The 14,366-nt window shown below is 41.0% G+C and overlaps 1 long non-coding RNA gene across 4 annotated transcripts in view; it reads right to left on the bottom strand.

Annotated features, from left to right (window-relative positions):
* The window catches only part of LOC307184152, a 503,327-nt gene that overhangs the window by 109,300 nt on the left and 379,661 nt on the right, over positions 1-14,366 (bottom strand). The window lies entirely within an intron of this gene.

Below are 14,366 nucleotides of genomic sequence, written 5' to 3'. Positions count from 1 at the left end.
TGGTTCTTTTTCATTCTTCAGTTCTCTGTTTAAACATCACATCCTCAAAGAAACTTCCCTGACTGCCATGTCTACTGTAGGGTTTCTGATCACTGCTATCAACCCCATTCCTTTTCTTGGGACCATATTTATTTCCTTGATTGTTCTTGTTACATTTTGTGATTATCTCATTATTTATTTACTTGATCATTAGCCATATCCTCCAATAGATTCTAAGCAATAAGAGGGCAGGACTTAGTCTGCTTTTTCCCTCATTTTGTCCCCAGTGCCTGGTACATTATGGGTTCTCGATTTGTTGCTTGACTAATCTGAGCAAGCCCAACACAGGGAGTGGTGTGACTAAAACACATTTTGGTTCCTATTCCTTCTGTGCCAGTTAGAATTAGGTTCAGCAGCAGACAGAAAACTAAAAATAACAGAGGCTTGAACAATATAGGACTTTATTTCTTCCTCTGGTATGATGGTTCCATGGCAATCAAGGGCTCGGATTCCTTCCAGTGTTTAGCTGTTAGGCTATGGGTATGGCCATTGTACTCAATGTCCAAGATGACAGCTAGAGCTCCATATTCTAGGGAGAAGGTCATCACATCCATATTCTGGGGAGAAGGTCACAGGAAGAGGTGAAACATGAGGGAAAAAAGAGCCTGTGCCAGTTGTCTTTTAAGAAAGTTTCCCAGAAGATGCCACCACACATTTCTGCTTTCATTTCACTAACCAGCACTTAGTCACATGGCTATATCTGTCTGCAAGGGAGCCTGGGAAATGTAGTCTGTTTTAAGGACAAATTTTTGCTCCAAATGAATTTGGAGGTTTTGTTAATAAGGGTGATGAGGAATATAGATACTTGGGTAGGCAAATCTCAGTCTCTGCCATAGTCTCCTTCTCAAAAACCTTCTATGGCTCCCTAGTACTTATGTCAACAGTTCTTAACCAGGGTTGTATATCAGAAACACTTTGGAAACTTTTCCTAAAGACATATGTTTGGGCTTCAACCTCTGAGATTTAGTAGGTCTGGGGAGGGGTTTGTTGTTGGGGCTTCAGGGGGTCAACCATACCTTTCCACAACTCCACCGCAAGCCTGAGCTCTGAACCATTTGAAGAAACACAAGAATCAGGCAAGCGAGGAACAAAAATTTGCCTTTCTTTTTGATGAGGCCGTTCGAAGAATGCCACTTTTAGTCGTATTGACCAATAGGCTTTCTAGTACTTCCATCACTGGATTAGACACTTAGTTGATTGCAGACAGAGAAGGATCACCATGTGCCTCCCTGGGGGGAGACCTTGGCCTCTGATGCCATGGCAGGGAACAGGCCAGCACACAGGTGCTCTGTGGACCGGCAGGTCCACGGGACCTAAGCTACCCACACCCATTTCTTCCTCCCAAATCCAACTCACAGATCAGATGAGTTGTGCCTGTTTCCCATCCTCCTGCAGGGGCGGCATGGGTAAGGACTGGAGTCAAGAGGCCAGGAGGGCTGCTCTGGGAAAGGTGAGGAGCAAGGAACAATATAAAAACCCCTAAACTACATCATCAGGCCTAAGTTCCTTGACAAAGCATCTGAGCACCTTTGTGATCTTTCTGGGACCTACATTTCCAGCTTTATCTCTTCCTTCTTTATGTTCCCTCTGCTCCAACATTTTCTCATCCCAATGCCTTTGCTTGTGCTACTTTCCTGTCTGGACGGACTTTCCTTTTTACCTCTGCAGGTTGGACTCCAGCTCCCTTCAGAGTCCAAAGCCAATGCCGGGGGTCTCCATCAACCCCATCATGCCACATCCAACTCCCTCTGCTCTGTGTTCCCATGGCACCTTGCCACTTACACCACCTTCTCATTTATTACACACGCATCTGTGGTAGACACTGCTAGTTGCCCAGCAGGGAAAAAGAGAGAGGCTCGCTTGGAAGTAGACAGGAGAAGTTGGAGGGCTGGGAGGCAGGGAGGAGATAATCGCAGGGCTGCATTTGTTTGCAGCACCTTGGTGGCTGTCCCAGTTAGACTGGACATGTGCTCTCTGGTTACCATTGGCCTCACCATGGCCAGCATTGCTTACACTGTGTCTGCCTCACATGATAACATTACCTGCCTGGCCCTTGTAGGTGTTTAGCCTTGTGAGTCATGTTCTACAGCCTCCCCAGGAAGTAGCTGAGCCCACTTTGCCTGAAATGCCTTCAGAAACAGAGAAATACCCTCATATGGGTCAGCCCATGGCCTTGCAAACACCACCATTTGTCGTCCTGAAACTTGCACTCAGTGGCCCCAGTCCTATCTTTTGGGGCTGCACAGATTGTACTGACTGTCTCTTGCACATGACAGTTCCTCTGACACTCAAAGTCAGATGTGTTGCCATTGTTTCAACCTCCTCTCAACAGTAAGCGCTCCATAACTATCAGCTGTTTTTATGAATGATGTTAGCAATGTTATGACTGATTGTTAAATGCCAGACATGAGCACTTAACAGGGTCAGCAAAGGGAAACCAGAGTGTCATAATTTTATGGGCATTTTAGAAATCATTAGCCCAAGGATAATAGACAGCCTCATGTGTTCACTGATAAATGGAGAGTGGCTACTTGAAGCACGATGCTGATTCTCAGGGCACACCTGGGCTCACTGGGAAAGGATTAGTGATGGCTGCCAGGAAGAGGAAGGATGGGACGGTGGAGGGATGTCAGTCATTTGCCATCTCTGATTTTACCCAACTTCACAGGCCCAGAGAGGTGGACAAGGTGTAAGTGTGCAGTAAGGTGCAGTATGGGATCTAGAAGTCCTGGCTTCTGGAGTCTTCCTTCTGCCCAAGCTGCCTCACTGCTGTTGGTGTCTTGCAGAAAAATTCAGAGGCTAATGAAATACTTATTAAGACCTTAGTGGTTTTTTTGATTGTTATTCCCTCACTTTCTTACCTGCTAGCTCTCTCAGCTACCTCCTCTAAAGGCTGCCTTTTACATTAATCTGCCTATGCATCTCTTTCCCTCATTAAATAATAAAGAATCATACTGCTTCTTCCGCCGCCATTCTTTTTGGAAAAGCACAATAATCAGTCTTTAATGAGCTTGTGACTCTGAACCGAAGTATAATAATTTTGGTGACTCTGCAGCTTCCGTTGATGGAAATATATTTATTTTAGAAGCTGATGACCTGTGGGAAAAGACTATTATTCTAAATATCATGATGAGGTCATGGGAGCTGATAGAGGGCTTGGGGAGAGGGGGAGGAGAGGGGAAGAGAACCACTGAAAATTAGAATTGCATATGAATGAAAATAGACTACTTTCTATTCTGAGCAAGAGATACTGGTTTAGTGATTCCTTAGGGGTGTTGAAGCAAAATGTACACAGATGGGAGAAGTTTCTTGTGGCTAGCTCAGCCCTTTGTCTAGGGATCCATTAGGAGACATGAGAGATGGTAGCCAAGGTCAGTCTTAGGTCCTAGGACAGAAGGCTAGTGGGTGCTAGAACGTAAGACTAGAATAGGAGTAGGAAATGGGATGGTCAGTGACCAGGCTTCATATCTTTATAATAGACTTGTTTCTGTGGTGAAATTTACATAAAGTACAACACGTTGTATTATATAAAAGCTAGATGAGCCAAAAACAAACTAATGAACAAACAAGAGTGCATAGTTACCCATAATGCCATCCTGCAGTCATTTCAACTAAGTGAATTTTATACACACACACACACACACACACACACACACACACACACACACATTTTGTAAGATAGGTATCCTAGGTGACATACTCTTTTTAACCTACTTTTTACTGTCAGTATGTTGTGATCATTTTCCTTGGTCAGTGAATCAGATCCATGATGTCATATTGGACATTCATTTGATTACCTTCCAAAGAACTATTGCTGCCTTCTCATTTCTTAACAGAATGCAGAATTCCTAGGCCATGCGGTTTGGATACGTCATTCTACCCCTAGCTCCAGAGTAAACTTTGATTAGATCGAGTCAATCAGCTTATCTTATTATCCAGACCTTGGAGATTAGTTAAAGGATGGGCACCTGACCCAGTTTGGATCAAAGAAGAGACATTTGCTAAGGACTCCTAGGTTAGAAAGTTCCTCTCTCTTTCATGGAAGCCTCTGGAATTAATTCTATCTCTTACCTCAGGTAGTATGGCATAAGGTGGGATTAGAAGTCCAGTGGTCATTGTCACTAACAGGAGGGGGAACTAGCTGAGACTGAAGCTATATAGAGCAGAGTGGAGAGTATAGTAGAAAACATGAATCAGAGCCTGGACTCCATCAGGATCCTGTGGATCAAACCATGCCTGAGGATCATGCCACCTCTATACTCTGCAGTTAAGTCAATAAATTTAAGCTTGTTTGAGTCATGTTATCTATTACTGGCAACCCAAAGCATCCTAAATAATAAAATCATTTTACATAATAGTATAATATCCTATTACATGGATGTGTTAAAAGCATTTTCATGCCTACTATTCAATTTAATCTTTAAGCCATCTTATGAAGTAAACAAGTATCTATTTGGCAAGTGAATATTGAAGACCTAGAGGGGACAACTGATCTATCCAAGATCACACAGCTAGTTAGTGCCAGAACCAGAGTTCCTGACTTTTTGAACAGAGCTTTTAATACTCAATGACACCTCAAGGCAGAGGGATTATGGACCAGTGAATAGAATAATTCTGAAGACTGAAGCCATATTATTAGGCTTTTAGGTAGGATGTGAACTGTCATGTCAATCAGATGCACCTCACATTTGAAACCTAGGATGTAAGCCTTACAATGTAAGGCATGAAAAGGTTTAGAGATTAGAGTAGTCGTTCTCAAACTGTGGTCTGGGGAGCCCTGGGAGTTCCTGAGATCTTTTCAAGAGGTTTGTGTTAAAACTATTTTCATAATAATGTTAAATGATATTTGCTCCTCTTCCATTCTCATTCTCTCACAAGTATACAGTGGTGTTTTCCAGAGGACACATGACATGTAACACACAACAAAATGAATGCAGGCAGAAATATGAGAATCTAATCATCTTCTGTTAAGCCAGACATTAAACAAATTTGCAGGGAGCTGAGTGGATCCGAGAGCTGCGGGCGGGCTCGACACACCCCACCGTGGGGTGGCGCTCTGACTGAGGCACCTGTTGAACGGCTGCCTCTGGGGAGGCAGCGAGGCATCACTGGTCCCTTAAACATCTTCTTCTGAAGTACATTCTATGCTAGGAGGAATGACTACACTATTTTCCTGAGCTATGGCAGTCAGACCTGGGGGAGGAAACTTCTCTACAGAAACCTCAAACCTGCCAAGGATGGTTCAGATTTTGGCAGACTGTCACTTCATCCCCACCCAACACCGATCATATCACTAGAGAGGGCAGACAGCAGAAGCAAGAACAACTACATTCCGGCAGCTGTGGAACAAAAACCACATTCACAGAAAGATAAAGATGAAAAGGCAGAGGGCTATGTACCAGATGAAGGAACAAGATAAAACCCCAGAAAAACAACTAAATGAAGTGGAGATAGGCAACCTTCCAGAAAAAGAATTCAGAATAATGACAGAGAAGATGATCCAGGACCTCGGAAAAAGAATGGAGGCAAAAATCGAGAAGATGAAAGAAATGTTTAACAAAGACCCAGAAGATTAAAGAACAAACAAACAGAGATGAACAATACAATAACTGAAATGAAAATTACAATAGAAGGAATCAATACCAGAATAACTGAGGCAGAAGAACAGATAAGTGATGGGGAAGACAGAATGCTGGAAATCAATGCTGCAGAAGAGAATAAAGAAAAAAGAATAAAAAGAAATGAAGACAGCCAAAGAGACCTCTGGGACAACATTAAACACAACAACATTCACATTATAGGGGTTCCAGAAGGAGAAGAGAGAGAGAAAGTACCCGAGAAAATATCTGAAGAGATTATAGTTGAAAACTTCCCTAACATGGGTAAGGAAATGGCCACCCAAGTCCAGGAAGTGCAGAGAGTCCCATACAGGATAAACCCAAGGAGACACATGCCGAGACATAGTAATCAAACTTTCAAAAATTAAACACAAAGAAAAATTATTGAAAGGAGCCAGGGAAAAATGACAAATAACATACAACCCATAAGGTTACAGCTGATTTCTCAGCAGAAACTCTACAAGACAGAAGGGAGTGGCATGACATATTTAAAGTGATGAAAGGGAAGAACCTACAACCAAGCTTATTCTACCCCGCAGGATCTCATTCAGATTCAATGGAGAAATCAAAAGCTTTTACAGACAAGCAAAAGCTAAGAGAATTCAGCACCACCAAAGCAGCTCTACAACAAATGCTAAAGGAACTTCTCTAAGTGGGAAACACAAGAGAAGAAAAGGACCTACAAAAACAAACCCAAAACAATTAAGAAAATGGTAATAGGAACATACATATCTATAATTACCTTAAAGGTGATTAAAGGATTAAATGCTCCAACCAAAAGACACAGTCTTGCTGAATGTATACAAAAACAAGACCCATATATGTGCTGTCTACAAGAGACCCACTTCAGACCTAGGGACACATACAGACTGAAAGTGAGGGGATGGAAAAAGATATTCCATGCAAATGAAAATCAAAAGAAAGCTGGAGTAGCAATACTCGTATCAACTAAAATAGACTTTGAAATAAAGAAGGTTACAAGAGACAAGGAAGGACACTACATAATGATCAAGGGATCAATCCAAGAAGACAATTATAACAATTATAAATACATATGCACCCAACATAGGAGCACCTCAATACATAAGGCAACTGCTAACAGCTATAAAAGAGGAAACTGACAGTAACACGATAATAGTGGGGAATTTTAACACCTCACTTACACCAATGGACAGATCGTCCACACAGAAAATTAATAAGGAAACAGAAGCTTTAAATGACACAATAGACCAGATAGATTTAATTGATATTTATAGGACATTCTATCCAAAACCAGCAGATTACACTTTCTTCTCAAGTGCGCAAGGGACATTCTCCAGGATAGATCACACCTTGGGTCACAAATCAAGCCTCGGTAAATTTAAGGAAATTGAAATCATATCAAGCATCTTTTCTGACCACAACGCTATGAGATTAGAAATCAATTACAGGGAAAAAACCGTAAAAAACACAAACATACGGATGCTAAACAATACGTTACTAAATAACCAAGAGATCACTGAAGAAATCAAAGAGGAAATCAAAAAATACCTAGAGACAAATGACAATGAAAACACAACAATCCAAAACCTATGGGATGCAGCAAAAGCAGTTCTAAAAGGCAAGTTTATAACAATACAAGCCTACCTCAAGAAACAAGAAAAATCTCAAATAAACAATCTAAAACTACACCTAAAGGAACTAGAGAAAGAAGAACAAAGAAAACCCAAAGTTAGGAGAAGGAAAGAAATCATAAAGATCAGAGCAGAGATAAATACAATAGAAACAAAGAAAACAATAGCAAAGATCCATAAAACCAAAAGCTAGTTCTTTGAGAAGATAAACAAAATTGATAAACCATTAGCCAGACTCATCAAGGAAAAGAGGGAGAGGACTCAAATCAATAAAATTAGAAATGAAAGAGAAGTTACAACAGACACCGCAGAAGTACAAAGCATCCTAAGAGACTACTACAAGCAGCTCTATGCCACTAAAATGGACAACCTGGAAGAAATGGACAAATTCTTAGAAAGGTATAACCTTCCAAGACTGAACCAGGAAGAAATAGAAAATATGAACAGACCAATCATACGTAATGAAATTGAAACTGTGATTTAAAATCTTCCAGCAAACAAAAGTCCAGGACCAGATGTCTTCACAGGTGAATTGTACCAAACATTTAGAGAAGAGCTAACACCCATCCTTCTCAAACTCTTCCAAAACTTGCAGAAGAAGGAACAGTCCCAAACTCATTCCATGAGGCCACCGTCACCATGATACCAAAACCAGAAAAAGATACTACAAAAAAAGAAAATTACAGACCAATGTTACTGATGAATATAGATGCAAAAATCCTCAACAAAATACTGGCAAACAGAATCCAACAACACATTAAAAGGATCATACACCATGATCAAGTGGGATTAATCCCAGGGATGCAAAGATTCTTCAGTATACGCAAATCAATCAATGTGACACACCATATTAACAAACTGAAGAATAAAAACCATATGTTCATCTCAATAGATGCAGAAAAAGCTTTTGACAAAATTCAACACCCATTTATGATAAAAACTCTCCAGAAAGTGAGCACAGAGGGAACCTACCTCAACATAATAAAGGCCATATACGACAAACCCACAGGAAACATCATTCTCAATGGTGATAAACTGAAAGCATTTCCTCTAAGATCAGGAACAAGACAAGGATGTGCACTCTCACCACTATTATTCAACATAGTTTTGGAAGTCCTAGCCATGGCAATCAGAGAAGAAAAAGAAATAAAATGAATCCAAATTGTAAAAGAAGAAGTAAAACTGTCACTGTTTGCAGATGACATGATACTATACATAGAGAATCCTAAAGATGCCACCAGAAAACTACTAGAGCTAATCAAGAACTCGGTAAAGTTGCAGGATACAAAATTAATGCACAGAAATCTCTTGCATTCCTATACACTAACAATGAAAGATCAGAAAGAGAAATTAAGGAAACACTCCCATTTACCATTGCAACAAAAAGAATAAAATAGCTAGGAATAAACCTACCTAGGGAGACAAAAGACCTATATGCAGAAAACTATAAGACACTGATGAAAGAAATTAAAGATGATACGAACAGATGGAAAGATATACCATGTTCTCGGATTGGAAGAATCAATACTGTGAAAATGACTATACTACCCAAAGCAATCTACAGATTCAATGCAATCCCTATCAAATTACCAATGGCAGTTTTTACACAACTAGAACAAAAAATCTTAAAATTTGTATGGAGACACAAAAGACCCCAAAGAGCCAAAGTGGTCTTGAGGGAAAAAAACAGAGCTGGAAGAATCAGGCTCCCTGACTTCAGACTATACTACAAATCTCCAGTAATCAAGACAGTATGGTACTGGCACAAAAACAGAAATATAGATCAATGGAACAGGATAGAAAGCCCAGAGATAAACCCATGCACCTATGGGCAACTAATCTATGACAAAGGAGGCAAGGATATACAATGGAGAAAAGACAGTCTCTTCAATAAGTGGTGCTGGGAAAACTGGACAGCTACACGTAAAAGAATGAAATTAGAACACTCCCTAACACCATACACAAAAATAAACTCAAAGTGGATTAAAGACCTAAATGTAAGAGCAGTCACTATAAAACTCTTAGAGGAAAACATAGGAAGAACACTCTTTGACATAAATCACAGCAAGATCTTTTTTGATCCACCTCCTAGAGTAATAGAAATAAAAACAAAAATAAACAAATGGGACCTAATGATACTTAAAAGCTTTTGCACAGCAAAGGAAATCATAAACAAGACGAAAAGACAACCCTCAGAATGGGAGAAAATATTTGCAAACGGATCAATGGACAAAGGATTAATCTCCAAAATATATAAACAGCTCATGCAGCTCAATATTAAAGAAACAAACAACCCAATCCGAAAACGGGCAGAAGACCTAAACAGACATTTCTCCAAAGAAGACAGACAGATGGCCAAGAAGCACGTGAAAAGCTGCTCAACATCACTAATCATTAGAGAAATGCAAATCATAACTACAGTGGGGTCCTCACACCAGTTAGAATGGGCAAGGTCAGAAAATCTACAAACAACAAACGCTGGAGAGGGTGTGGAGAAAAGGGAACCCTCTTGCACTGTTGGTGGGAATGTAAATTGATACAGCCACTATGGAGAACAATATGGAGGTTCCTTGAAAGACTAAAAATAGAACTACCATATGACCCAGCAATCCTACTACTGGGCATATACCCAGAGAAAACCATAATTCAAAAAGACTCATTCACCACAATCTTCATTGCAGCACTATTTACAATAGCCAGGTCATGGAAGCAACCTAAATGCTCATCAGCAGAGGAATGGATCAAGAAGATGTGGCACATATATACAATGGAATATTACTCAGCCATAAAAAGGAACGAAATTGGTTCATTTGTAGAGATGTGGATGAATCTAGAGACTGTCATGCAGAGTGAAGTAAGTCAGAAAGAGAAAAGCAAACATTGTATATTAACACATATATATGGAACCTAGAAAAATGGTACAGATGAACCAGTTTGCAGGGCAGAAACTGAGACACAGATGTAGAGACAAACGTATGGACACCAAGGGGCAAAGTGGCTGGGGGCGCTGGGATGAACTGGGAGATTGAGATTGACATGTATACACTAATATGTATAAATGGATAACTAATAAGAACCTGCTAATAAAAAAAAAAAAACAAAATTCAAAAATTCAGAAATAAATAAATAAGAAAACAAATTTGCAGAAATGTCAAACAATGCCCCTCTTCTTACTAATTTTTTTGTAGTGTGGAAAATATAGTTATTTTAAAAATGTGTTATTTATATTAACATGTAATGTTTTTATTATTTTTGAAAATAAAAGTATAAATAATTTCTTTTCAGTTTTAACTTTGAATACAGTAGGTGTGGATAGATATAACCTACACAAACGTTGTTTGGGTCCTCAATATTTTTAAGAGCATAAAAGTGTTTGGGGGATATAATGTTTGAGAACTGTTGGGTGAAAGGATAACTATGATTTCCAATTAAACTTCTTTCAGAAAACTCATTCAGGCAAGCCTAGTTTCTTTTTGGCTTCTGACACCTAGACTCCAGGCACAAAGTGCAATATGAACTGGAGATTTAGCCATTGATGGGTACTATGATCAGCACAGTTGAAAACAATTTGTATAACTTTGGCCAAAAGTTCCTTTTGGGATCAAAATGAATTTGTTGCCTATTTTGATCAAATTGATCAGAAATGGACTGGCTCTATTCGTTACTATGTAGATACATAAAGCAATTGGGATTCTGTGTAGTGAGAGGTATCATTCTGGTGGCAAGCAACAGAAGGTGACTCTGGCTAACTGGGCAGAGAAGTTGTTTATCAAGAGGATCCTGGGAGCTCTCAGAGTTGTTCGGAGAAATGGAGAGCCAGGCTTGAAGCTGAGCTTCCAGGAGCAATGAAAACATCACTCCCTAGAACTGGACTGAGGGGGGATCACTGCCCCTTCAGTGGTGGAGGGACCACCAAGCCCCCGAGGAAACCACCACTGCTTCTGCGCCAGGATCTCAACCTTACAAATGTTGTCATCCCAAAAGTCAGACCTCTTGCCACCATTCTGCCAGCAAAACGGATCTTCTGGAAATTTCTTTCCTTAAGTTGCTCTTTTGGAATCAAAGTGTATAGGAGTGTGTCCGATTGGTGGAACCTGAGATGCATGTCTTCATTCAAGTTGCAAGAAAGGCTGGAATTTGCTTTGAGATTTCTAAGTTCTGCTTAGGAGAAGTGGGATGCACAGAGCTGAAATTATCCCAAACATAGCAAAATCATTTAACAGGAGCCAAGAAGTCAGAAAACACAACTGATTTTTGCAGTACGTGGTATAAGAAACCATAGAGTTGTGGTTATGTAAGAAGCTGCAGGGTTAGGCAGATTTGGGTTCAAATTCTGCCCCTGTTACTGCCATCAGCTGTAGAACCTTAAGAAAGTCACTTAAATTCTCAAAGCCTCAATGATCTCACCTGCATCTAAGTTAATTTCCTGGATGAAATAACATGTAATATAATATTGTGTGTACCCAGTAGGCACCCCAAAAATGATAGCCATTAATATTACCAATCTTCAGGCTCTGCAATAGACAGACACATTTTTCCCTAAAGGGGTAAGGGGAAGCCGAGGCACAGGGAGGCCAAGGGACTTGCATAAAATTTGAGCAAGAGCTAACTAACATCAGGACGTGCTTCTGAGCTCACTGATTCTGGGTCCAGCTCCCATCCCAGTTCCTAAGCCTCATCACCTCCTTCTGTAATCAAAATGTGGCACAAATAATAAAGATCTCATTTTAGCCAGTTATTTTTGGGTGGCTTTACTTATCCTTATATTTAAGGTGAGCTTTACTTATCTTTCTTATTCTTTTCCGCATTCTTTGAAAATTTACTAACGAGTACATAGTATTAAAAAAATTTTTAAATAGCCATAAAGATGATTTTATTCTGGGGAACAAAGATCTGTTTCAGTTTGGGTTCCCCTCAAAGCTGAGCCTAAAATGAGGATTTGGGATTTGGGGATAGTTTATGTAGGAGGTGATAGAAGTCTAAGTCCTGGTTTTCTAATGAACTAGAGATATTAATCTAGACGACTATTTCCCAAGGGTGGATCAGTGATCAAGAGAGTGCTACCAGAGATTATCTAAATAATAGGGTTCCATGGTGAAATTAATGTGGGAGATGCTGGGACAAAAAGGTATTTTTACCATAGGACTTCTCAGAGCCTTTGGCCTGCTAATGCACAGTGAGAGTCTCTGAGAGGGACTCGTAGCACCACTCCCCACTGTTATCCCAAAAGGACTTTGTAGGATTAATACTCTCATGAGTATTTTGGGAAATGCTGCATGATCTCAGAGGTCACTTCAAATTATATAGTTAGTAATTTCTATAATCTCATTTAATCTTCCTCCCAAGTCAGCAAGATGAGGAACCATGTTGAAAATCACTTGTCAACACCAAGAAGCCAGTTATGGGCATAAATGAAATCAAATCCAAATCTTTTGGGCCATTTTTTTTCTACAGAGTGAGAAGGGCAGGCATTATAGGCTGAAGTGTGCTCCCCAGGAAGATATGTCAAAGTTTAACCCCTACACCTCAGAATGTGACCTAATTTGGAAAAAGAGCCTTTGCAGAGGTAACCAAGTAAAAATGAGGTCATTGTGGTAGGCCCTAATCCAAATGACTTGTGTCCTTCTAAGAAGGGGAAACTTGGACACAGGTGCTCCTAGACAGAAGATGGTGTGAAGCTACGGGGAGAATGCCATGGGGGAGGCAGAGATTGGAGGTATGAGGTCACAAGCTGAGGAGTCTCCAGAGCTATTGAAACAGGCTGGGACTTGGGACCCTTTACCGGAGTGCTTACACGTGGACAAACGTCTCCTCCGAGCAACAGAATACAAAGAAACTATAAGGGACTAAAAGTACTGCACGCGTCCACAGCTGGAGCAATTATGAACAATAAGATACACAAAGGTCACAAACCAACTGCCACTTCTGAGGTGCCAGGAGCAAAAGCAGGGTGCAACACAGGACCCCTGCACACAGGGGGTGGGCAGTCCACTGAAACCAGCCCTGCGGCCCAACCCATCCATCTGCCCCTACCCTCCTTCCACCTTCGGAACCAGCCTGCCCCTCCTCAGGGAGTGAACAAAGGAACCTGTTACTTGTTTTTGCTCCCTCATCCTGTAGCACAGGTCCCAGTAAAGCCTTGCCTGAATTCCTTGTCTAGCCTATCAATTTCTATTGATTAAAGAGTCCAAGGACCAGAGTCAGTAACACTATCAGAAGCTGAAAGAGGCCAGAAGGATCTTTCTCCTATACATTTCAGAGGGAATATGGCCCTGCCACCACCTTGATTTTGGACTTCTAGCCTCCAGAGCTGTTAAACAGTACATTTCTATTTCTCTAAGCCACCCAGTTTGTGGGTACTTTGCTACAACAACTCCAGGAAATGAACACAGCAGATGTGATAGAAGCCCTAAAATGATGCTTCTAGGCTCCTGTTAATCAGACCCAAGGCTGAGCTGCGAACACAGCAGAGCATAGCCAGCCTGTAGAGAAAGCTATTGGCCTCAGCCTGGGGGAGACAGTGCTTTTGTTTAACAGCTAAGAACAAGGAGATCCTCCATGCTTTCCTTGGACCCAGTCTCTCTCCTCCCTTGTCTTCTCACCTTGGCAACGAACAAGAGAACTTGGAGGCTCATAATACTTTTATAAACCAACAGAGCCCCTTTGATGTTCATTTTCCTTGTGTCTGAGCAGGGCTGTTTCCTGGTGCTGGGCTGCCAGGCTGTGGAATGTGACTTCTCTCCATGGAAAGAGCCAAGAGCAAGCTTTGCCAGCAGAATTGGCTGGGTCAGAGCTGCCCCCCGGTGCAGACACCTGTTACTCCAGTCTACTTGTGGAGACCTCCTGGGTGTTCAATGCCTCAGGCAGGACTCGAACCTCTGACTATGTGTCACTTCTGCATCGACATAATAAGACCTTTCGATTATGTGTCCCAAACAGGTTTCTGAGGTATTAGGAGCAGAGGATTAAATCCCTACACTGACTATAAAAAAGGGAGGGCATCCCCATTTTATTGATAGGCAAACTGAGGCCCAGGTAGCTTAAAGGACTTTTTCCAGGGTCACAGAACTAATTCATGGCAGAGCTGAGACTCCCC

This window comes from Stenella coeruleoalba (genome assembly GCF_951394435.1).
Source record: "Stenella coeruleoalba genome assembly, chromosome: 3".
NCBI classification, from domain to species: Eukaryota; Metazoa; Chordata; class Mammalia; order Artiodactyla; family Delphinidae; genus Stenella; species Stenella coeruleoalba.
This window is presented reverse-complemented; position numbering and strand designations above follow the sequence as displayed.